General features: G+C 43.2%; 1 long non-coding RNA gene across 1 annotated transcript; it reads right to left on the bottom strand.

Annotated features, from left to right (window-relative positions):
- Nucleotides 1–3086: 3086 nt before the first annotated feature.
- Nucleotides 3087–12338, bottom strand: LOC122813550. Its single transcript, XR_006366708.1, has 3 exons — nt 12203–12338; nt 10895–10897; nt 3087–3097 (listed from the first exon to the last, which is right to left on the bottom strand). It is a non-coding gene; the product is annotated as an uncharacterized LOC122813550 (long non-coding RNA).
- Between the last annotated feature and the right edge of the window lie 13741 nt (nt 12339–26079).

The raw sequence follows: 26079 nt of genomic DNA, 5'->3' as shown, positions 1-26079 counted from the left end.
ATGTGACCAATAACTATTGCTTCTCTTGGCACCTTCTGCTGTGGAAATTGCTGCTCTTGCCAATATATCGTGAATTCTTTTCCACATATTAATGGTATTTTTTTACCAAAAAGTGGATATATATGATTGTAACACTGAGGGCATTGTCTGCGCTTTGAAATGTCCTTGTGGTCTTTTTTTATACTGGTGAAAGCAAAAGAACTAAGAATACTGGAACATGTTTGATATATTAAACATAATAAGTTTGATAGTCCTATTGCATAACACTTTAGTAGGTTTCATAATTCTGACCATTTTGGTTTGGAAGCAACTATTTTAGAAAGGTGCATTCTAAATATTTTACAGAGTCACTTCTTAAAAAAAAGAAATTGCTTTACAAAGAATCTTTGTTTATTTTAAAATGTAATACTTTGTTCCCCACAGGTCTGAATAACGAATGCAATTGGAAAGTTTTAATTTAATTAGTTAATCATATAATTGTATAATTGACTATTTTAGTATGGATTAGGGTTATATATTCTGGATTTGTACTTATTATTTTACTCCTTGAAGGCTATTGTAAGCCAAGGCACCAGAGTGTTATTGTTTTGGTTTTGTGGTTCTTTTTTAACCTTGAATACCGCATGCAGTCTGCAAGCCATGCATGGGGCAGAACAATGGGTTGAGAGTCACTACAAATGTGAATAGAAATTATATGACCGGAAACTGAAGGATCTACAGTTATTCTCACTAAATAATAGGCAAGAGGTTGAAAAGGAGGTTCAGGCAGAATTTGTATTGATCTTTGGACTTTTATGCAGAAATGGTTAAACATTCATCAAATGGATCCCCATGTGTTGAAAAAGGAATCCACAAAGGTATTCAAATGTGTATGGGGCACATGGAGAAAGGGTAAGGGAGAAGGTAGGATGGAGAGAATGTAGATTGATAAATGCACTTAAAAGGTAGACACTATAGGCTTATTTGTTCATACTGCCATCAAACAAATGTCATGAAAAGGGGAAATTCATTATATAGGACAGAAGTCAACCCATGTTTCCACCCTTGGACAATTCATTGCATAGGATTCAGCTTGGTTCATTTGTTTTTCCTAAACAACTGTGCCTTGTGTTGTACACCTTGGCTACACCTGCACCTAGTAATCAGTCTAACCACAAATTGCATCATTAATTGTAATTGCTTAGTTTTATTTTCTGTAGTCAGAATGAAGTCACTCATCTCTCCTGACATACATCTCAGTCCCTAATTGCAAGAAAGCTGCACCTAACCTGTCAGGCAATTGGCACAGAGGGTTAAAGCTATGAGCTGTAGTTACTGTGGTACAGAGCTTGACTCCCTTAGCTCTTATTTGTCTATTGTGACATTAAGCTTGCCAATTACTCAGACCTTGCTCCTGGATCACCACTGAAAAGGGACTGTCCCCTGGCTTCTGCAAGCCTTGCATGGCATGCAGGATTAGTGCAGGAGCTCCAGCAGGCAATATGTCTGTCGTGCAATCCAGGAATAGCCTGCAGAGGCATGCAAGAGCACTCCTGCACTAGTCCTGCACGGACTAAGCTCCTGTATGCATATTACCCCATTTACAGAAGAAATCCATGCAAATGAGATGAATTTACGATCCAGGAAGCTGGAAACCGGCCGTGCAGGACTAGTGTAATCTGCAGAAATTTACTCAGTTAGAAACCGAGTGCATTTCGGCAAATTCCAAAACGGAGCCATGACAGCTCCAAATAAAGGGTGCATATCAGTCAGGAAGCATGCCAATGGCCAAGTATAAGACCACTGGCATTGAAAACAGCTTATAAAATAAAAAAAATCAACTTTAATTTTTTTTGTTTTAGCCTATCTCGGCTGTTTAAGCTTAGGGCAATGGTGCGCAAATGGGATCGGGGGAAAATAAGAAAATAAACCTAAAATAAGCATTTTAACAAAAATCACTATTCTGCCATTAAAGTCAATGGCAGGCAGAAGACAACATGGCCAGTGAGTAGTGGTTGCTAAGGGGGGAGGCTCAGTGTGAGACATGTAACTATGCATTAGCAGGCAATCCTATGCAAATGAGGGAAATGATAGTGAATCCCAGTTACCCCCAGCATGCTAGTCAGGTCCCAACAGTGTAAGAGCAGGAATAGCTTAGTGCAAGCCTAAGAGTTAGCTGACATCATGGGGGTGTGTGTCAGGCATACTGAATAAGTGGACTGGAGCCCCATGGCTCAGGTTTTCTCCTAGCTAAGGACAACTAAGCAAGGGGTGTGTCTGAGTCTGCCTAGCACTCTTTAAATTGCCTAAGAGGGTGTGCGTGCCGCACACCGGGTTTTAACTGAAAAAAAAAAGTTAAACCAGGAAATAGCAGCTCTGTGCACATATGAGCACTCTGTTTGTGCGGCGTGCCCTGGGCTTAAACAGGAAGGCAATGAGAAGGAAAAACACCAGTAGGAAGGTAATCTAGGAGAACTAGCATAGCTGGCAGGTGAAATGTATCAGAATCAGCCAATTACACAGGCAGCAGACCAGCTCAGCCCAGAACACTATTATAAACTATGCAAACACCTTCCCCTCTGATTTTTCCCACACTCTGCAACACCGGTGTATACAAGAGGGGAACTTTTAACAAACAAAATGAGAAATGATAGGGGCTGCAATAGCTATCATAAAGCAACTTGTGGAAGAGGCTGAGGGTAGTGAGGATATGAATGCTGTCGATCAACCCACAATGAGGAGATGGAGAAGAGTGTACAGACCCAGGGTAACCTACAGGCGCTATATGAGCTGGAGAGAGTGAAGCACTAAAGAGTGGACAGGGACCTCCTACAGCAAATTGTTGAGCTGTGCCGGCCATGCCTGACACATAGAACTAACAGAGGAGAACCCATCCCAGTGGATACCAAGGTATGTCTAGGCCTAGTAATACTAGCTACAGGTACCTTCCAAAGGCCAACTGGGGATATAATGGGGATCTCACAGGCATCAGCATCCAGGGTACTCCACCAGTTCCTGGATGCCATGTCAGCACATGTTGGTGAGCACATATATTTCCCCAACACCCATGAAGCATTGGCCAGCAATATGCAACTGTTCCACCAAATAGCAGAATACCCTGAGGTAGTGGGTGCTATAGACTGCACGCACATATGCATCAAAGCCCCACCAGGTGAGCAGGGTAGGGTCTACATCAACCGCAAGGGCTTCCCCTCCATTAACTGCCAGATCATTTGCAATGCCCTGGGCATAATAATGAATATGTGTGCTGGCTGCCCTGGAAGCTATCACGATTCCCACATCTGGCATCTGATGTATCTGTACCAGAGATTTGCCAGTGGGGACATCTCTCATGGTCACCTAGTGGGGGATGCTGGATACGCACTGGAGCTGTGGCTGATGACACCCATCAGAAATGCATACACACCGAACAAGAACTCCATAATGAGGCACATGCACAGACCAGAATTATAGTAGAGCATATGTTTGGGATGTTCAAGTCATGGTTGTGGTGCCTGGATACATCCAGTTCAGCCTTGCAGTACTCACCAGCTACATGTACCCAAATTGTCATCATATGTGCCATGCTACACAATATGATTCTGCGGAAACAGCTGCAGGAGGAACAGCATGGGGCAGGGCCACACAGCCCCCCATCATTGCCAAGGCCTGCACAGGCACAGAGTGACTCAGAGGAGGAACAAACTTAGCCTGCCCCAGTAGGCAGAAGGAGACATGCCCAGTATGCCCTGACCTTGGCAAAGATGCAATGCATAGCACATACACTGACACAGGAGGGACCCAGGGAATAACACCTCTCTTTGACTCTCACATACAGTAAAAGGGATGCCAAACGTGACACTACCTGTGCTCAACCATGTGTAGGGAGTGTATTATGTGCATCTGACATAGGCAGCCCTGCAGTACCACCCTCAATACTGGGATACCCACAAGGTAAGTGACTCACACATGCCAGTCGGGAGGGGGGGGGTCACACACCCAAAAAAAGTCACAGCCAGCAGGACAGGTGTAGACAAACACAAACAAAAGCTGTGCTATGGTCTCTGAATGATGCATTTGGGTAACTCCCCCCCCAGGCCTACACAGACTGATGACAGACTACAGCAGGTCAGGCAGTGGGATGTTAGTTCTGAAGGGTAGGAAGTCAGAAATTAATATGTAGGTCAATCAAAGCTAAGATCTGTAATGCACTGATATGCCTCTAGTCAGCATGATAGGTTAGAATATAAAATGAAATGGAGTACCTGACATACCAGTACAGTCACAGCAAATATGTACAAGTGCCAGGTGTGTCCCCCCATCACACATAGTAATGTAATAACAGTCAGGTGTGCCCCCAGTCCTGTGTAGAAATGTAGAAATAGTCAGGTGTGCCCCCTATCCTACATAAAAATGTAGTAACAGTCAGGTGTGCCCCCCAATCCTGTGTAGAAAAGTAGAAATAGTCAGGTCTGCCCCCCCAATCCTATGTAGGAATGCCAAAACAGTAAGGTGTGCCCCCGCAATCCTATATAGAAATGTAGACATAGTCAGGTGTGCCCCCCATTCTACATAGAAATGTAGTAACAGTCAGTTGTGCCCTCAATCCTGTGTAGGAATGCAGAAACAGTCAGGTGTGCCTCCAATCCTGTGTAGAAATGCAGAAATAGTCAGGTGGGCCCCCCAATCCTGTGTAGGAATGCAGAAACAGTCAGGTGTGCTCCCCCCAACCCTACTTAATTATGAAGTAACAGTCTGATGTGCCCCGCCCCAATCTGATGTACACACGTCATAACAGTCAGGTGTGCCCCCCCCACAACCCTATGTAGAAATGTAGTAACATGTATGTGTAGGTATGATACCAGTGGAGCACAGATGCACAGAGGTGGCCAAGGTAGCAAGATAGGTTGCAGCATCTGCACAATATGCAGGTATGTTTGTGTTAGGTTGGTGTGGATCTCATATTGTGTGAGTGGTTGGTATGTATGCATGTTGAGGTAAGCCTGGTGGCCATTGCTCACTACTGCTGACGACAGGGACAAGTCTTCACAACTGCAGTGCCATCCACAATACCCATCAGTATAACACAAGCTAGCAGTAAGCGATTGCAAATGTATGGTGGTAATATGTGTCACCATCTGAAAGACTGACATGGCATGGCTGTTTGGCTAGACATACAGGCAGTACACAGGGGAACATACCCTAGACATACAGTATATATTGTGTTACTGTAAAATGAACACACACTTGGAAAAGTACATACAGGTATGCATCACATTATCTGGTCCTGTAGTAGGGGATACTGGTGTTGTCTGCCCAAACACTCACAGATCACAGAGGAGGTAGGACTGATATATTGGGAAACAGCTTATGTACCTGCACATGCAAGCATAACTGGAATGCCCAATGCATAATGCATATCTATGTGTCAGATGCAAGTAGTGTCCATAGCACACATGCAACCAGCTCATGCAAACACCACCCACAGGCACCTCTCTGGTCATATCCCTGCTGTGGAGAATGGGTACAGTAAGAGCCCACCTGTATATGGCAATAGTGGAGGACTGCAGCATGCAGTGCAGGTGTCCCATGCAGGTGTGTCCCTAGCTGTAGGTAGCACCCTGCCAGCATTCACACCACCTGAGCAAGACTGTTAGGAGGTATTGGCATGAAGACCTATCACACCTACCCTGTCACCCCAGGGGAATATACTGTATGGTGGTCTGGGACTGTAGGACGGACAGAATGCAATGACCTGCCACATCTGGCATGCAGCAACATCAAATGCCACACAGGCGTCTGCCAAAGGCCTGTGTCTCTCTCACACACACTGCCAATGCATGTTATGTCATGGACACCCAAATAACAACATAACACACTCCACATAAGCCATATGCAAGGCCATGTGGACAAACCACAGTAACATGTCCACCATGTCCCACTGCATGAACTGTGGACCAACACTTACACACACCTGTGATGGGGTTTTACTCTTAGGGAAAGTATCAGAAAATGCATGCATAATGTTTGGAAGAGGTTAGATTAACAGGGGGGGGGTGGGGGGGGGGCATGGGCAGCATGGAATGTGCAGGGTCCAGCACCAAGCTGTGTGCACACACTATCCCTGGCTGCAAACACATACATGGGTGGCTACACACCTGCCCATACACCACAATAGGGTAAATATCCTGACCCATGGCCCCTGCCCCTGTCTAACCTGTGCAAATCTGTACAGCTGTGAGGCATTGCCACAGCAAGATAAGCCCATACAGTCATGTTGATGGGCGTACAAGTATGGGATCCTCTGTCAGCACTGTACCAAGGTGCTGAACTGGATACACTAACCCAGCACCAAGTCTCTGTAGCTCCCCCTCATGAATGGGATAACTTCCCATGAATACGTAGGTGTCTGCCCACAATACCAGACACAGCTGCAGTCACCCTTGTCCCCCAAGTCATCACTGTGAGCAAGAATGTCTAGCTTACAGTACATGAGGACAGAAAACATCATTGTGTATAACAGTACATGTCTGAATATCTCTGCTAACAACAGTACCATGCAGCTGAAGCAGCACAGACACAATCACCTACAGTACACACTATCCCCTGCACAGTCTGTCCCCATATTGCCAAATGATCGACGGATACCCTGCAGAAACAGTATGCTACCTGTAGGTGTACAACACAATGGTCTGCACAGCAGTACAAACTACCTAGACGTGATCCACACATTCAATACAGATGGGCATAATGTGCATGCTCACACACTTAGAGAAATGAAGGCGATGTCATTCAACAACATACTGAAAGGTCATACTGGGCATGCTCACACACTTAAACAAATGAAGGCCATGTCTGCAAATACCAGTGGACCAGACATATCTGGCAGTCGCAGATGTTAGTGCAGACACTCCTCAGTATGCACCACTCATGCTTTGCACACACAGTGGATAGGAATACAGACATATATCTAAGGACAACACACTATAATAAGCCAAAAGTAGACATACATAGATGTGTGGAAGAGGGTGACTGTGACAAGGAGCCATCCAGGCTTGTCCCACCCAGCACACAGCCAAAGGGCCACAACCACATGAGGTTCAGATGTCACTCACTGTAGATACTAGACACTGGTATCTGTCAGCATTACAGACTATGTGGTGCAAGTGCTAGCTGTGCAACATGACTGTCCAAGGAAGTAGTCATCTAGCAGCTGTATACACGTACCTGTGGAATATGACCTTGCGTGTGCCCGCATGTGGTGTGTCAACCTCTAGATGAATGGGTTATGGCCCATGCACACACACTGCCCTCCCCATAGCCCTACTATGACAAGCCTGCTGAGGTCATCCACTCTGAAATACACCTTTGGGAATGTGTAGCCCAGTAATCTCCATGGCGTGACCTGTAACTGTGTACTGCTGTAGTGTGATAAACTAGTTAGGCATGAATTCCAATCCCAGACATAGCAACTGTGTGTGTGTGTGTGTGTGTGTGTGTGTGTGTGTGTGTGTGTGTGTGTGTGTGTGTGTGTGTGTGTGTGTGTGTGTGTGTGTGTGTGTGTGTGTGTGTGTGTGTGTGTGTGTGTGTGTGTGTGTGCTTGTGTGAGTGTGTGTGGGTGGGTGTGTGGGTGTGTGTGTGTGTGTGTCTGTCTCTGTCTGTGTAGGGCACAATGCTTTTTAGAGTAGTCACACTATCTACAATTCAAATGCCCTATTTTGGTAAGGCTGCTGATGTCATCCACCTAGAAATACACCTCTGGGAAGGTTGTAGCCCAGTAATTTCCATAGTGCATCCCATAACTGAATACTGCTGTAGTGTGATAAAATAGTTAGGTAGGAGTTCTAATCCCAGACTTGGTAAGTGTGTGTGTGTGTGTGTGTGTGTGTGTGTGTGTGTGTGTGTGTGTGTGTATGTGTGTGTGTGTGTGTGTGTGTGTGTGTGTGTGTGTGTGTGTGTGTGTGTGTGTGTGTGTGTGTGTGTGTGTGTGTGTGTGTGTGTCTGTCCCTGTCTGTGTAGAAAGTGATGCTTTTTCGGCTAGTCACACACACTACAATTCAAATGCCCTACTTTGGCAAGACTGCTGATGTCATCCACCTAGAAATACACCTCTGGGAAGGTTGTAGCCCAGTAATCTCTGTAGCACATCCCATAACTGCATACTGCTGTAGTTTGATAAAATAGATAGGTAGGAGTTCTAATCCCAGAATTGGCAACTGTGTCTGTGTGTGTGTCTGTCCCTGTCTGTGTAAAGAGCAATGCTTTTTAGGCTTGTCACACTCCCTACAATTCAAATGCCCTATTTTGGCAAGGCTGCTGATGTCATCCACCTTGAAATGCACCTTTGGGAAAGTTGTAGCCCTGTAATCTCTGTGGCACATACTATAACTGCGTACTGTTGTTGTGTGATGACACAGTTATATAGGAGTTCTAATCCCAGACATGGAAACTGTGTGTGTTTGTATGGGTGTGTCTCTGTCTGTGTAGAGAACAATGCTTTTTAGGCTAGTCACACTCAATACAATTCAAATGCCCTACTTTGGCAATACTGCTGATGTCATTCAATGTGAAGTACATCATTGGGGAAGGGGCATACTAGCAATCCCCATGGTGCGTCCTATAACAGCATCATGCTGTAGTGTGATATAGAACTCTGGTAGGGGTTCTATTCCCACTCATGGCAGTTGTGGATGTTTTGTGTGTGTTTCTATGTCTGTGTAGGGAGCAATGCGTTTTAGGCTAGTCACACTCAGTACAATTCAAATGCCGTACTTTGGCAATCCCGCTGATGCCATTCACTGTGAAATACACCTTTGGGAAAGGAGTACTCCAGTAATCTCCATGGTGCATCCTATAACTGCATAGTGCTGTAGTATAATATACTACTTAGGAAGGAGTTCTAATCCCAAAGATGACAGGTGTGTGAGTGTGTGTGTGAGTGTGTGTGTGTGTGTGTGTGTGTGTGTGTGTGTGTGTGTGTGTGTGTGTGTGTGTGTGTGTGTGTGTGTGTGTGTGTGTGCATGTGTGTGCGTGTGCATGTGTGTGCGTGTGTGTGTGTGTGTGTGTGTGTGTGTGTGTGTGTGTGTGTGTGTGTGTGTGTGTGTCATTTGTATCCTGTGTGGAGGTGGGTGTGAGTGTGTAACAACTGGACTCAATGTGGAGCGGGTTTGCAAACTTCTTATATGGTGGTCCAAGTATATATCACAATGTCCACCATACAGGGATAACATGGTGAGTCCTATAACTGCATAGTGCTGTAGTATAATATACTACTTAGGAAGGAGTTCTAATCCTAGACATGACAGGCGTGTGTGTGTGTGTGTGTGTGTGTGTGTGTGTGTGTGTGTGTGTGTGTGTGTGTGTGTGTGTGTGTGTGTGTGTGTGTGTGTGTGTGTGTGTGCATGTGTGTGTGTCTGTGTTTGTCATTCGTATACTGTATGGAGGTGGGTGTGAGTGTGTAACAACTGGACTCAATGTGGAGTGGGTTTTTCAAACTTCTTATATGGTGGTCCAAGTATATATCACAATGTCCACGGTACAGGGATAACAGATGTGAAATTGCCGAGAGGCTGAGGTGCAGATCCATACCCCTAAACGTGACATCAATGCCAGCTGAACAATGTTAGCAACCCTTGTATTACCCAGGGAACATTCTCAACCCATGTCTCATACACACACACACACACACACACACACACACACACACACACACACACACACACACGCACACACTTGCCTAGGCAACAGCCACTATGTTGGTAGTACCCTGCATATTGCCCACTGATAGCAACCACAGTGTGATTGCAGTGGGCTACAGAGGGCATGGCACCCTATACATCAGTCCAATAGGCATGTACATGCCAACAGTGCACCTCCCCCATGTTCCCCGCTGGACACTTGCAACACCTGTGGCGCCATCAAATGTGACCCAAAAAGGACATACCATGCCTGAAACACAAGCCTTGTATGGACAGATGCCACTGACACCAAGGAATACCGGTATCATGCTATCAATGTAGGTGCAGGGTCAACCTGCTGTCCATTAACAGTTCCAATGACATGAGGCCAGGACTGTACATGCATGTGGAAGGTGTGCACATCACAGACACTGTCCATATCATGGACTAAGGAACACATACATGGCAAGCAATGCACAGCATTGGCCATACACAATAGTCACCCAGGTGACTGGATGGTGAATACAATACCCACCTGTGTGGATAACTCCAGACACTACACCCCTGGGCCACAATGCAGACTATCGTCATGTGGCCTAATGCCAAGGTATACCCATCACCTAGCCTTGTATAACTGTCTGGCGCAGTCGACCACAACGCACCCGTGAAGCGGTGCACCCATGCATGTCAGTACTGGTACCCGTGTCTGTGTGTGTGTTTTATGATGCGTATGACGGCATTCACACTCACTACAACCCCCATTGGCATACTGAAGCATGCTGTCTGATGTCAGACACCTCCACATACCCTTTGAACATATAACCTCAGTATGACACATGTGGTGCATGTGATACCTGCACAGTATTGTGTTGTGGCAATCCCACTAGTGATGAGTTGTATTCCTGGCCCTGCCAAGTGTGTCAATGTGTGTGTGTCCCTGTGAGAGTGTGGCTGTGTTGATGCTGACACCTGTTCATGTGGACAGGCACGTGTACTACACCTACCGCATAGCTACCATATCCCTGTTGCAGATGTCACTCACCATAGCATATACATTCTGAGGATTCCTCAACATGTAACCTATGTGGCTCATCCAATAACTGCATGGACATGTGATAACACTACATAGGCATCAGGGGTTTGATACCCTGTACTGGTAGGTGTTTGACACAAACATGCATATGTTTTACTCTCCCACTCCTCCCTGGCTTTTCTTTGCTTCTGTCTGCATCTCTCACTCCCTCTCTGGTGGATGTGGAGACTTACACCTGCTTTGCTTAGGCAGCAGAATGTGTATTTTAAGTGATGCTCATGATCAGCTGATGGTCTTTGCATGAATTGCAGCCCTCCTCTAGCTGATTGCATGTGGAACAGCTGTGGTAACATTCCCATAGCCAATTGCATGTAAACACATTCCAATATCTAGGAACATCATGTTGGTGTTGGGCCTTTCATTCACTGTGAGGAGGAACTCGATCTGTTGTTTGGCAAACAACATCTCAGATGGATTAGGGATTTACCTCTAACAACATACACTGTGGAAACAGGGCAACACACAGGAGGGGTATGTGCCTGACCTGCCTACAGACTGTAAATGCTATACTGCATTTAGAGTAATGTTGGTTTGACAGGGTGTGTGTGGATATGGCTGTCCTACATGTTTTAACACCTGCCATGTCAGTGCTATGTTTATGAGGAAGCACCCATCTGTAGGGTCATCTGCAGACTGGGCAGTTTCTGGTGCCTTTTGTTTCAGGTGTTACCCACAGAGCACCTATCTGTGAACTGCAGAAGGTAGTGTGAGGACTGAAGTCTGTAGATGGTGACAGCCATGAGAGTTACTGACTTCATATCCCTCATAGGACATATGTTGCAACAAACATATTGGGAGGGTGGTCTAATGGTTAAGGTTTTTGCCTTACAAGCTCAAAGTGCAGGGTTTGAGTCTCACAAGGGATAATTGGCTAGGCTTAAAATGGCTTGTAAGAGCAGTTAGCTTAGCATGAACCTGTTATTCTGTTATTCTGTTAAACCCTGTTACAAAAGTAAATATATGCGGTTATCATAGCAACATGTCAATACTGGCACTGTGTATGTGCCTCCAGCCACAACCCTGTCAACCTTTGTACATATGTCATCAGGTAAGGGGTGCATGTGTCCTGTACACCATAATTAGTGACATCATATCTGATAACAAGCCAGTGAGATATCAGACTGCTACACGTGTTATGTATAGTAGGGGTTATATTTGATGACATAACCTGGACATTCTGTGGCTGTGTGTACAGTACTGAGGTCTGTGTACTTATGGTGATTGTCGGCAGTGTGTATATAGTTAATATGTAACTTGGCCTGTGTACAGACTGTGGCAGATGTCATTATTTTTGGTCCTGTTCTATCTGATGTTACATGCTACTCCACTGTATGTTACCCTATCAGCTTACATTTTTGTAGGGCCATACACCCACATGTCCCATACCACAGACAGGCATTGGACCACACTGTGTAGCGGCCCAGTATATGTAGGGTTAGTGTGTGAGTGGCACAACTAAGTGCAAAAGCTATAGCCTACCCCATCTCTGTATTGATTAATAGGACCTTAAAAGAAAGTACTATCCCCTCAGTATGGAAAATCTCACATATTATCCCCCTTTTTAAAGGAGGTGACTCTACAGAGTATTCTAACTTTAGCTTTACTATCCCCCCTTGCAAAAATAATGGAGAAATGCATCCACAAACAGTTGCTTAACCACCTACTAAACTTCAATCTCCTAGCTAACTGCCAACATGGCTTTCGACCATGCCACAGTACTACCACAGCCTTACTATCCTTCATAGACTCTATAAACAAAATCGCAACAATAATACTCCATCTTCAGCATTCTTTGTTGACCTGTCAAAAGCCTTTGACATGGTTAATCACCAACTCCTCTTACATCGTTTAAAATCCCTCTCTCTGGACAATCTTGCATTAAGCTGGTTCACATCCTATCTCGAAAATCGCAAACAGGCAGTTCTCTGGGACAACCATCTCTCTGATCTTCTCCCCACCTCTATAGGAGTCCCTCAGGGCTCCATCTTAGGTCCTCTTCTGTTTTCCATTATAATAAATGACCTTCATCTATCTACACCTCTATCTACCTGTATTCAATATGCAGATGACACTACCATCATTTGCTCTGCCTCAACTCAGACTGAACTTCACTCCCTCACACAAAACCTTCACCACCATAGAGCAATGGTTTGCTAATCATTGTCTCCTCCTTAACAAGAAAACCAAACTTCTCATCTTTCCACCCACACACCTGTCTCCCTCAATGGATTTCACACTCACATCCAATAATGGCACCCTCATCACTCCAGACCAAACAACCAAACTTTTGGGTATTACTATTGACAACCAACTAAAATTTGACTTTCATATTAACTCAACAATAAAAATAACTAACAGAAAACTAGGTTCTCTCTACAGAATCAAATCCTGCTTAACTCCTGAAGCCAGATCTAACATAGCCAGAACCCACTTAATCTCTACCCTATTATATGCTTCCCCCATATACACTAATCTTTCTAAGTATAATCTCAATAAACTAGCCACATCATACAACAACATTGCCAGATTTGCTACAGCCTCTCCATATAGGACTCACCATTGCTTGAATCTCACAAAACTAGGTTGGCTGGAACTACCCCACCTAATACAATACTATCAACTTACAATTGCCCACAAAGCCCTTCATCACCTTGAAAACACGCCAATGCTCTCCACCCTTATAAAACCCTATACCAATTTGAAGAACCTTGCCTCTAACAAAATACTGATTCAAACTTCTCTATCAAATAACATAGCAGGTGACTCCACATTTTCCAACTCAATTGGCAAAATTTGGAATCAACTACCATCGAACATCACATCCCTGACCTCAGTTCCACTATTTAAAACAAACTCAAAATCTTCCTAACCAACCACTGGCTATGGTCTTGCTATAACCCTGGCTAACTTTCTTTTTTCCCTCCTTCCTTTCTACTGACCTCCCTCTCCTTCTTCTCCTAACTCTACTATACCACAACTTCCATTCTATCTCTCTCTATTATTAGACATAAATCTAATTTTGCTTCTCACGTATAATGGAGTAATACTGTAACTAAGTAAAACATCTAATCTTATTTACTTGCTAAGTCTCATATTGTACTCTTGTGTCCATACATCCTGGAAGAAATTTAAAGAAAATGTTTTCTTTTTATGACATAATTCTGTATATATTTTTTTAACTTGTTAAGTAGTAGTTAGCGGAGCTTTTCTCCTCGGGCCTCCACTGAAAATGGACATGTATCCAGTTGGACTAGCCCGGTTAACAAATGTAAAATAAATAAATAAATAAATAAAATAAACATATGAGGTTGGTGTTGAACAGATAGTCCATATACTGTAATACTATGCTAGCATACCATATGTGGCTGTGGCTGTGTTCACATTGGTTGCGGTTATGCACTTTCATGCAGGTGTATGTTACTCTGTGCTGTGGCATGCCTGTAGAGCCTGCTATATATGCAGGTACATGTGCAGTCCACCATAGGAAATGTAGGCCAGTGTTGAGCTGGTCTGCCTGTAACCTGCAAAGTGCTTTGTTACATGCCTAGCAGCTTAGTGTTCTTACCCAGTGAGATGTAATGTCCAGAAACTTGCCAGATGTACTGCTGCTGGGCCACCATAACAGTCATGTATGTCAGACAGAGCAGTGGCATGCTGTACAGATGTATGTCAATATCTAGTGGGTAGTATGTGGCCAAGGCACCTCTGTGCCAGTGGTTATTATGTGGCAGGACAGCCAGGGATGTGTGAATGCATAACCTATGGGGGCAGATGTATACCAGTAGTTACGTGTTATACCCATCTACATGGCTGTTAACATCCACATTGTCAGGATTGGTCCACATGTCTTGCACTAAGGGGTTCCTTGTATACCTCTGAAGTGCAAAAAAAATGAATAGGAAACCAGTATACGTAAAACACTTTATGTAGAACAGCAGAGCTTTCGGATACAATCCTTCATTAATACTAATACATACAGAGTATACCATTACTTTATATAGGTCCAAACAAGTCATATGACCAGCAGCCAAACAGTCACATGACATAATTAAAATCACATGGATACATTGACAAGTAAAAGGAAAAATACAGTTTAAAACACATATGTTAAAATACATATCACAACCTAGATCTACTAAGCTTAACCAATTTTGGTTTCAAACTAACCATACTATTTAAGCCAGGTGTTGAATCACTAGCAAGTCTCAGAATCCATTCATATTCTTTGATCTCCAGATAATTATTTAAGTCACCACCCCTAGAGGTAGGCTTGCCGGAATCAATTACCCTAAACTTAAAAGAATGCTGCTGCCCATGATCAGCTATATGCTTGTACAATGCATTCCTTTCATAACACCTTCTGATCTCAGATTTGTGCTCAGTGATCCTTTCCCTTAACTTACGTGTAGTTTTACCTACATAAAATGCACAACAGGCTACGCACGTAGCCAAGTAAACCACATGAGTGGTAATACAAGTTGCTGATGTCTGAAGTGTCCAGAGTGTGTCAGACTGTCCACACATATTGGCTATTATTTTTGCTGTAGTCCACAGGAGCATTATGTGCTAGCAGTGGCACTGTACTATGAGGTCCTTAGGATGTCTGTCAGTAGCCAATGGTGCACATGTTAAATGCAGATGTGACCTCCCACACACACCATGTCTGTGAAGACACTCCCTATTACAGTAGCAATAGTCTACAAATATGCCTGCTATGCATACTTGACATCCCCTTGCACTATGAAGTTGGGACTATATGGGCTGAGGTAGGGCTACACTCCATGTTCAGGACATATGGTGAAGATATATGTACATATAATTATCCAGATATCTATACAGACATACACATATACATATCGACATACATAGATGGATATGTATATGTACATAGATATAGATATAAACACCCAGATATATACATATACAGAGCAATATATATCTACACATATACAGATAGAGATACATATGCACATATACGTATGGATATCTACAGATATATTGACAGTAGTAGGTATATCAGAATAGATATGTATGTACATATAGTTATTGATATCTACATATATACCAACATAACACATAGGATGTGCATACATATATAGCTATATATACATATATCTATATATACATATATGTGTGTGTGTGTGTGTGTGTGTGTGTGTATATATATATATATATATATATATATATATATATATATATATATATATATATATATATATATATACATATATGTATATGGTATATGGAAGACCATCAGGGGTGGCTGCCTTAAGGTATATGGATGTACATTTCCCTACAATCCACCTTGGGTAAATGCAGGCTGACTGCCACCTGCCATACAGACTGTTCTGTTTGTCAGTGTACTTGTGATGGTGTCAGTTATGCCTTGTTAAGTAACAGTTACATCCCATTGCATCAACTGAGGTTTTACCCCCCTAGGGATTGTGTACAGAGTGTAGATAGAGGCTGCTGAACTATACATCTGCGTTACTTACTATTGATTGTTTGGTATCCTTTGGCCCAGTCTGTCTTTACTATTGTGCTACTTGATGGCTTTGGCCTGGACAGCCACATTTGTTAACATTTCCAGACTACTGTATTAGTATAACTGTTTCACAGTTGCATTACTCAGTTTATATGGATGTCCGTGTCTAAACAGCTATATGACATGGCATACACAACTGTAATAGTACACAAATACAGCTTTCCCATTTATGCAAACCTGTGTTTGGTGTTATATCCTTTGATCTCTCCATGAGTATATGTTGCAGGCAATGATTGTCATTTGTATGGGAGGCTCATACAGTCTCCAGTTGGTAAGGTGGTAACTGTAGGAATAGTGGCTGTTCCATATTGTGTGCACCTTCTACATATGTCTCCTACTATACATATCTCTGCGTGCGTATGTGTAGTTACATATATAGCTATATATATATATATATATATATATATATATATATATATATATGTATGTATATCTGCATATATGTGTCTGCATATATGTATCCTAGGAATGTTGATTGCCACCACATTGTACATTCCCTATGGGAGCCAGACTGTACTGCATGATATGTTATTGATACCAGCCCTGCATGATATGTTATTGATACCAGCCTGACATCATACAGGTGGGATGGAGTACTATTAACATCTTGTGCCCATGTCATGCCAGGTCCTGGGTATCGGGGCTGCAGCAGTTGGCAGTGTATTGCAGGGCAGATGTTTTTGACTGTGGGTGGGGTGATACCTAATCGTACAAGACGTATGTTGTTTGGAGTCTCTCAACCCCAGTAACGGTGCATGTGGACATATACGTTTATGTTATGTTCCCATTATCTGCATATGTATGTCCTTATATACCTATATAGATACATATATCTGCTTACATAGATATAACTTGCTGTATATATGTAGACATATAGATGCAGACATATATATCTATAGATGTATGCATTTGTATGTATATATGTTTACATTTATATATATATATATATATATATATATATATATATATATATATATATGTGTGTGTGTGTGTATATATTTCTATATTATATCTACATCTACATATATAGATATGTTATATCTATTTAGATAATAATATCTGTACACACACACACACACACACACACACACACACACACACACACACACACACACACACACGTACATGTTGGAATACATTCCCTGTACTGTTGAATGACTGAGATGGATGATATGTTTGTGAAAACATCAGGTTTATGTATAGCTGATATGGCTTAGTGGTAAATCAGGTTGGCTATGATGTGCCGGGTCCTGGGTTCGATCCTTGCAGAGGCTATTTATTTTGTTGCTGGGCAGAAAAAGGGACGTTGGATACAGAGTGATTAAGACACTTTTGAGCAGTTGTAAGCGGGTTTGGATGGGTTTGCATGGAGGTAAGCACTGCTAACTTCTGGTTATAGTTTCATGTACTCAGCTTCTAAATTGTTTAACCTTTGTAGGTATTGCTTACCCCTGCGCTAACAGTCTTAAACCTGCTTACTGCTGCTTAAAAGTGCTTACTTCGCTTACCCCCGCGCTAATTTCTTTAAAAGAAAAGTAAAAAGGATTGATAGGAAAGTGGTGAAAAAGGGGCACAAAGAGGGAAAGACAGTAGAAAAAATAGCTAGGAATGTGCAGGAATGGTGTAGGGAAGGTCCATGGCGGCCCATTTCTTGAACAGGAACAGCTGTGTATATACACTGAATTTGGAGGCAGATTTGGACACTCAACCCCCTGAGAGAGGGGTGAGGACAACAATAATATATTGTGATGCCAATTAGACCTGATTACATGTGTCCAGTGGACACATGTGCAAAATGGACAGCTATGTTTGGGGTGTGATGTTTTTTTTTGAGAACAGATTGCCCTTTTTTTTTAAGGTGAGAGTGAGATGCTGGGGAGGGGTAGTAGGTATATGTGGGGAGGTATGTTGGGTAGGTTAACAGACAACACAAAAGACGCATACAGGAGTGGTATATGACACATGTGGGGGGTAAATACCTTGATGGGGAGGGGTGTTGGGAAATCAGATGCCCATGAGCCCCTAGTGGAAACAGTGGGACTGAGGTCTGCCCCCTTGGGCAGTCATCACTGCACCTTCACAGCCCAGATGGTGGCTGTGCTGGGGGCTGAGTCACAGAGCCAGACTGACACTCTAGCTGTGACACATGGCCCTCGAGCTGGCGTAGACGATCACCAAGCTGCTGGTTGAGCTCTCTATGCACCACGACCCGGACTTGGAGACAGGTGACAGGTACCTATCCGTGCCTGATCCCGGGGGGGCAAGCCCCATCCCCTGAGTTGGTTCCACCCGAAGGTGGTGCAGGACCAATGGATGAGGAGGTCCCGGGTTGGGCCCCAGCCATGCTGGTGCCCGCTGCCATGGCCAGCTGAGGTGGGACAGGTGGGTCCGCTGGGACTGGCCTTCCCAAATCTGCTATAGTGTTTAGATTTTATCATCATATGTATGTTAGTAATAGTCAACACATTCCAGAGTTAGGTATAACAGCATGCATAGATATTCAGTTTATATGGATGTCTGTGTCTAAACAGCATGCATAGATATTCCCATTATCCCAGACACCAGATATGGAACAGTTGCACATCAAACAGAACACATGCATATATGGCACCACAATGCAGGTACATTGATGGCACCATGCCACCATAGATTCATAGGTTCATAGGTAGGTACTAGGCTATCTGCCTGAAGGCATTTTGCCACCCCCTTAGATTAGTTCCCTGTGCCTCTGCCCAGCAGAGCCACTGAAGTAATCCCTGAGGTAAACTTTCTGTTTCCCATCCACTCATAAGGTTTCTTTTGAAGAGTGTTAGCAAGGAGCTCTGCCTAATGTAGATTGGGATCTTGTTCCAAAGCATGGGAAGTCTCTGGGACAGGAATCTATCCCTCCAGCACGTCCTATTTATGGTTGTGGTGAGGTTTAGATCCCTAGAGCATGTGACTCAAGGGGATAAGGTTTTCTTTAGGTGGAGCATGTCCATCAATTCTGGGTTGGACATGGCCTTATATATCAGGCAGAGATCACCTCTGAGTAGACGGTATGCAACTGAGTACAGCTGTAATTTCTTCAGTTGAGCTGCATAGGGCATCTGTTTGAGGCCAGTGATCCTCTTGGTGAGGTACTTTTGTGGTCTCTCCAGCTGTTGCAAGTGCCGGGTGAGGTACATACCAAATGGGGCATTGTACTCAATCATGGGTCTGATGAGGGAGGAATATAGGGGTACAATGACATCCTTGGATCTGGATGTGAATCCCTTCATGATGAGGTGTGCAAGGTAGAATGTTTTTCTAACCTGTGATTCTGAACTGTATTGTCACTGTGTTGAGTTAATGAGCATTTTCTTGTGTTTTTATTATTTATTATTAAATATATTTAAACCTTTTAATTGTGGCTGGTTTTGTTTAGTGACATTTAAGCTCTCAGAGTAGTTGCATATGTATTTGGTGATACTGTATAGGCCACTCCTAAATAGCCTTAAAAGTTCTGGTCACATTTACTATTTGGATAACAGTAACATTACACTGTAGAATTGGACACCCTTTGGTAAGGCCCTTTATAGTAACTGATAAGGGTGACTGGTGGCATGTGGTACTACCGTATGGTCTGGCAGAAGGGAGCATAGCTAGCGAACCTGTGCCAGCCTTCCCCGGGAGTGTCTGTGTGTTTGAATATAAATCAGATCTCAAAGTGTGTGTCAGCTACTTGGACAGGGACACAAAGCACTGGTTGGACAGAGAGGGTGCTGGAGGTTTTGGCTTGACCACTCGGCTGAGATCTTAACCCTATAGCTGTATCAGTGGGGACTCTTATTGGGGACCTGGAGAGAGAGGGAGAAATGAGCCCCAGACTGACTGTGATCTCTGTGTGCTCTCAAGGAAAATTGTACTTTACTGTGTGTATACTTGTCATCCTCCCAATGTGCACATCCCTCACTTTTATTAGTAGTAAGGAATGAGGTTCCCTGTGCAGGGGCATTACAGTAATATTAGCACTTTTGTTTTATTTTATAACAAGACTTCTTCAGATGAAGTGAACCAAACCCACACACTGTTTAAATACAATTCTAAAAGGTCATGTAAAAACTTTTTTAAACTCATGTGATCAGCTTAAAATCATGTGACAGCCCAAAACTTAAAATCATGTGATCAGCTTTAAGTCATGTGACAGCCTAATCCCCTGAACAAATCATGCATTAAGGCAACATATTCAATAAGTTCAAAATTGAACTAAACAAAATCAAAGGCTGAATATCTGAATACATCAACTTGTAAAACTTTCTTTTACAAAACAGTAATAAATAGTTTTATGCAAGAGCAATCATTAAATAGTAAATTCTATACTGAGAAAATCTACCTGATAAAAGGTAATGATAGCATTTTTCTAAAGTTCTTAGTTTTAAAAGACAGCTAATAGAAATCTGGTCATTAATCCCTGGACAAGAACTTGCATTAAGCTGCAGGGCAAAAACAGGACCCACTAAACAGAATATTGCTCTGTTTGCCTTGAACTATGTAACAGTCCTGCAAGAGGAGCAATGAAGTGTTGATGCTGAAATTGAAGGTTGCTTTACTGTACTGAGACTCATAGCAGTATAAACCTCCCTAGGCAATAGGAGAAGAACATGGATGACTGGCTGGATAGATTGATGGATGGATTGAAGAAAAGTTAAATGATGCTCTGAATCTTAACATTTGGGAACAGCAGTGCCAATGATATCCTATCATATTTATATCTGTCTTCTACCTTTTTTAATACCACTTTACCAAATTCTGCAGTAGTATGACACCATTAGTTACAACAGGATATAAAACAACAGGTTATCTTGCTAATTTATTTTCTGTGATTCCATTCTAATATACTTACCAGACAGGATTAAAGGTACTCGAAAACTTGTTTCAGTAATGGTACGATCTGATATAGAACATTCACAACTGTAAAATCCTTCATGTTTCTTTGTAACATTAGAAATGGCATACAGAATACCAGATGGAGAAGAGTAGTAATTTGATAAATAAGCGACTGTGTTTGCATTTCTGTGGAATTTGCAAAACGTATAGCGGTACTCTTTCCATGTACACTCGATGGTCACATTTATTAAGGCAGAAGTCACGTTATGGAATTTCACTCGAATATCTGGCCTTTTTAATACTGAATGGAAAATAAAGCAAAATACTTTAAAGTTTTAAAATTCAGTACCATCTTACATTTGCATATTCAACAGAAAAGACATAAAATATGTGCTTTCACTAAGCTACAATAAAGAGAAACAAAGTGACAGTTATAAACCTAAAAACACTGATTGCAGAATTTGATTCAAAGCAGCTTTGTAAAGACCAGGCAAAGTGGCACAACCACAAATTAGTGCTACTTCTCAGGCTAAGTTTTAAACTACACAAGTGGTTATACTTCCCATTTGAAAGCTTCCTTGGAAAATACAGCAGAATATTAGGTTCATAGGTTCATGGGTTCATACTAGGCTATCTGCCCTGGGGCAATTATAAGCCTAGCCCGATTCTGTATGGCTTACGCCACCCCTTGATTTGAGTATACTGTGCCCTTTTTAAGGTTTAGTTTACTGTGCCTCTGTCTAATAGTGACACTGGAGTAATCCCTGGGACAAACCTACGATCCCCCATCCACTTATCGAGATTCTTCTTGAAGAGATTCAGTGAGGTGCTCTGCCTCACATGAACTGGAATTCTATTCCAGAGCGAAGGGAGCCTCTGGGTTATGAACCTGTCCCTCCAGCAAGTTCTATTTATTTCTGTGCTGAGGTTCAAGTCCCTCGAGCGTGTGGCTCTAAGGGATTTAGATTTACTGAGGTGGAGCATGTCCATTAATTCTGGATTTGACATAGCTTTGTATGTCAGGCATAGATCGCCTCGAAGTAGGCGGTATGCAACTGAGTAGAGCTGGAGTTTTTTTAACCGAGCAGCATATGGCATCTGTTTGAGACTCTTGATCCTCTTGGTGAGATACTTTTGGGGTCTTTCTAATTGCTGCAGGTGTCGGGTAAGGTACATCCCAAAAGGGGCATTATATTCTATGATGGGCCTGATGAGGGATGAATAAAGGGCCACGATTACCTCTCTTGATCTAGATGTGAAACCCTTCGTGATGAGGTGGGCTATGTAGAAGGTCTTTCTAACCACTTTGGCAATGTGGTTTTCAAAGGAGATTGCTATCAACTTGAGTCCCCAGGTCCCTAATAACTTTCTCTGTACTTAATGGGTTTCCGCCTATGTGGTAATTTGTGGGCACATTGTTTTTGCCAAAGGGTATGACTATACATTTTTTGGCATTTAGCTTTAAACCATGGCGCTGGCACCAGTTATCTGTCTCTGTGAGACCTTTTTGAAGGATGTTTGTGTCAGCTGGAGAGTTGATTATGGCGCCCAGTTTGCAGTCGTCTGCGAACTTGGCGAGCCATAGTCCTCCCACGTTTGCCTGTACCTCGGAAAAGTATATACCGAACAAGAGTGGTCCCAGGACAGAATCCTGTGGGACACCACTTGTGACTGGTTTCGAGTCTGACATAGCTCCAGCAACTCTCACTCTGTGGGTTCTGTCTTTGAGCCAGTTTGTGACCCATCTTGTAACATAGGGGTTTATATTTAAGCTGGATAGCTTATCTATGATGCCCAAGTGGGGTATTGTGTCAAATGCCTTTGCAAGGTCCAGATAGGCTGTGTGGACTACCTTCCCTTCATCTGTGGCTTTGGTGACTGTTTCAAAGAAGTCAACCAGGTTCAAAAGGCAGGATCTGCCCTTGACAAAGCTGAACTGGGTAGGATCTAGTGTCTGTAGGTCCCCAATGTCTTTGTTTATGAGCTCCATGATGATCCTCTTCATAGCCTTGCAGACTAAGCTAGTCAGGCTTATGGGGCGATAGTTTCCAGGGTCCGTAGAGGCTCCACCTTTGTGGAGTGGGACCACTGTTGCTGTACGCCATTCTGTGGGCATATATCCTGTAGTGAGGCTGAGATTGTATAGCTGTTTTATTTGAGGGATTAGTTCCTCTTGTAGTTCATGTAGGATGCAACCTGGGATGCCATCTGGTCCCATGGAAGCAGTGTTTTTTGCTTTGGAGAGGGCAGCCTTCACCTGAGCATCTGAGATGTTTTGGAGGCAGCCCTCTGCCGGGATATATACTTGCTCTTTTGGGGGGGAGGGGGTGGAGAAGTTTGTACTGAACCTGTCTGCCAGGATATTGGCGATGTCTGTGGGTTCAGTGTATTTTTTGTCATTTAGAATCAACTCAGAACAAGTCTGGGAGTTGCATCCCAGGTTTCTAACATAACTGAAAAAAGCCCTATGATTGTCTTTGGTGTCCTGTGCAATTTTTCTCTCGAAGCTGGCCTTGGAGGATTTTATGAGGGATCGTAATTTTTTGCTAGTACTGATCAGAGATGCCTTCCCTGTTAGGGATTTTGCTCTATCATGTAGTAGCTTCCTCCTTCTGTTGTACAGTTTATTTATGGCAGGGGTCCACCAGACTGGATGCCTGCCTTTGGATGATTGAGTCTTGGTTTTGTTTGGGATAGCATGATCCATGCATTCCTGGAGATGTCCATAGAATGCATTTATATAGGATTCTGCAGTTTGGGCTGTAGTTTCCACTGGCCCTGGGGCCTTGAAGGATTCCACTTTGGTTTTGAGAAGTGAGAAGTTTGCTTTTTCTGGGCTGGGGATGGGGTCGGGATGTGGACATCCAGTGAAATTAATTTATGGTCTGATCTTACCAATGAGGGTATACTTCTGGTGTGGAGCATAGAGTACCCATGTTGGTAATGATCAGGTCTAGTATGTTGTCCCCTCTTGTGGGAGTGGTGACTAGTTGTTCCATAGCATTTGAGTTTATAATTTCCAGGAATCTTTGGGTTAAGGTGCTGGGGCTTGAGTAGTGCTCCCAGTCAATTTTTGGGTAGTTGAAGTCACCCAATATAATGGTGTTCGGAGAGATCTTCATGTTCTCCAATGTTTTCAGGAAGGCCGAATGGGATTCCTGACTTTGAGAGGGTGGTCTGTAGGATGCTATAAACTGAAAAGCAGTCTTGCCCACTGTTAGTTGCACATGGATGGTCTCCGATACTTCATGCAATGTCACTAACCTGGAGGTGTGGATATCCTTGATAAATATGGAAATTCCCCCTCCTTTTGTGGTTCGGTCCGGGTTTTGGGGCCGAAAAGCATGATATGAGGTATAACCTGGTAGTGATGGGGTGCTCTCTGGAGCCTTGAACCAGGTTTCTCTCACTGCACAGATATCGATGTTCTCCATACTGAGGAGAGCTTCGAGTGCGTGCATCTTGAGGTTAAGACTTCTGGCGTTTAGCAGCATTACCCTTAGTTTCTTGTTCCTTGTGCTGTCTATGGGGGTGGGTTTGACTTTTGAGCCTTGCCTAAAAAAGGCACTATGGGGGTGACAAGAGCCTTTGCCAATATCCGAAATCCCAGTGGTGACAGGTGCAAGCCGTCCCTTGCGAAGCAATGTGGCTTTTCGAGCATGTCATCACAGGCTGACAGACACTGGATCCCCTTTGAATGACACCAACATTTTAGCCAATTGTTAAAATCGATCATTTTGTCTTTGTACTGTGGCATCATGAAATAGACCCATATATATATATATATATATATATATATATATATATATATATATATATATATATATTCACACCAGCATGTACAATGACTGATCATATATGTATATATATATATATATATATATAAATTCTTTATAAACTGAGATATATACATGACACTCAGCTCTGAGAAGATGTAGCAAAGGAAGGCAGCCACAGGTCAAAAGAAAAAGTTACTAATAAATTAATCGGGCGTGTCCTATAGTAGCCATGTTTGCACTAGTGTCTACAGTGGCAAAGGTCTGCATAATACTACACTCACATTGTGAAATGATTGGTACCAGATAATGGATGTGCAATGAACTGTGGTGTTGTACAGGGAGGTTGGGCCAGGAAGGTCTGAATTAAGTTACTGATACCGGATATTGTCATCTTATGAAACAGAGTTTCCATAAGGCGAAACACCTTGCCTGATACACTAGTAATAGGTGACTCCATAGTCAGACACACTGATGTCCCACTGACCAGCCTGAACAAGGAGAAGGTGACTGTGAGCTGTCTATCAGGGGCTAGGATCTGCCACATAACACACGCACTCAGATCACTCCAAAGCAAGTACAAATATGACTCCATCATTGTCCATGCTGGTGTGAATGACCTAAGACGTACCTCCCTGGACTACATGAAAAGAGACATAGAGGAGCTCTCTGATTATGTAGCCCAGGCTGGTATGACCCTGACCCTGAGCAGCATCTTGCCCTCACCAAGAATGATACCACAATACAAAGACAAGATGATCAGCTTTAACAATTGGCTCGAGTACTGGTGTCATTCCAAGGGGATCCAATGTCTGTCTGCCTGGGATGATATGTTGGACAAGCCACTCTGCTTCACAAGGGATGGTTTACACCTGTCACCACTGGGCTTCCGGATATTGGCTAAGGCTCTTGCCACCACCATAGTGCCTTTTTTAGGCAAGGTTCAAAAGACAAACCCACCTCCTTAGAAAACAAAAATGGAAAAAAACTAAGGGTAATGCTGCTCAACGCCAGAAGTCTAAATCTCAAGATGCAGGCACTTGATGCACTCCTCAGCATGGAGAACATCGACATCTGTGCAGTAACTGAAACCTGGTACAAGGCTCCTGAGAGCACCCAAGCGCTACCAGGCTATACCTCGTATCATGCTTTTCGCCCCAA

This window comes from Protopterus annectens, chromosome 1.part1, assembly GCF_019279795.1.
Source record: "Protopterus annectens isolate FY-2018-M chromosome 1.part1, PAN1.0, whole genome shotgun sequence".
Taxonomy (NCBI): domain Eukaryota; kingdom Metazoa; phylum Chordata; order Ceratodontiformes; family Protopteridae; genus Protopterus; species Protopterus annectens.
This window is presented reverse-complemented; position numbering and strand designations above follow the sequence as displayed.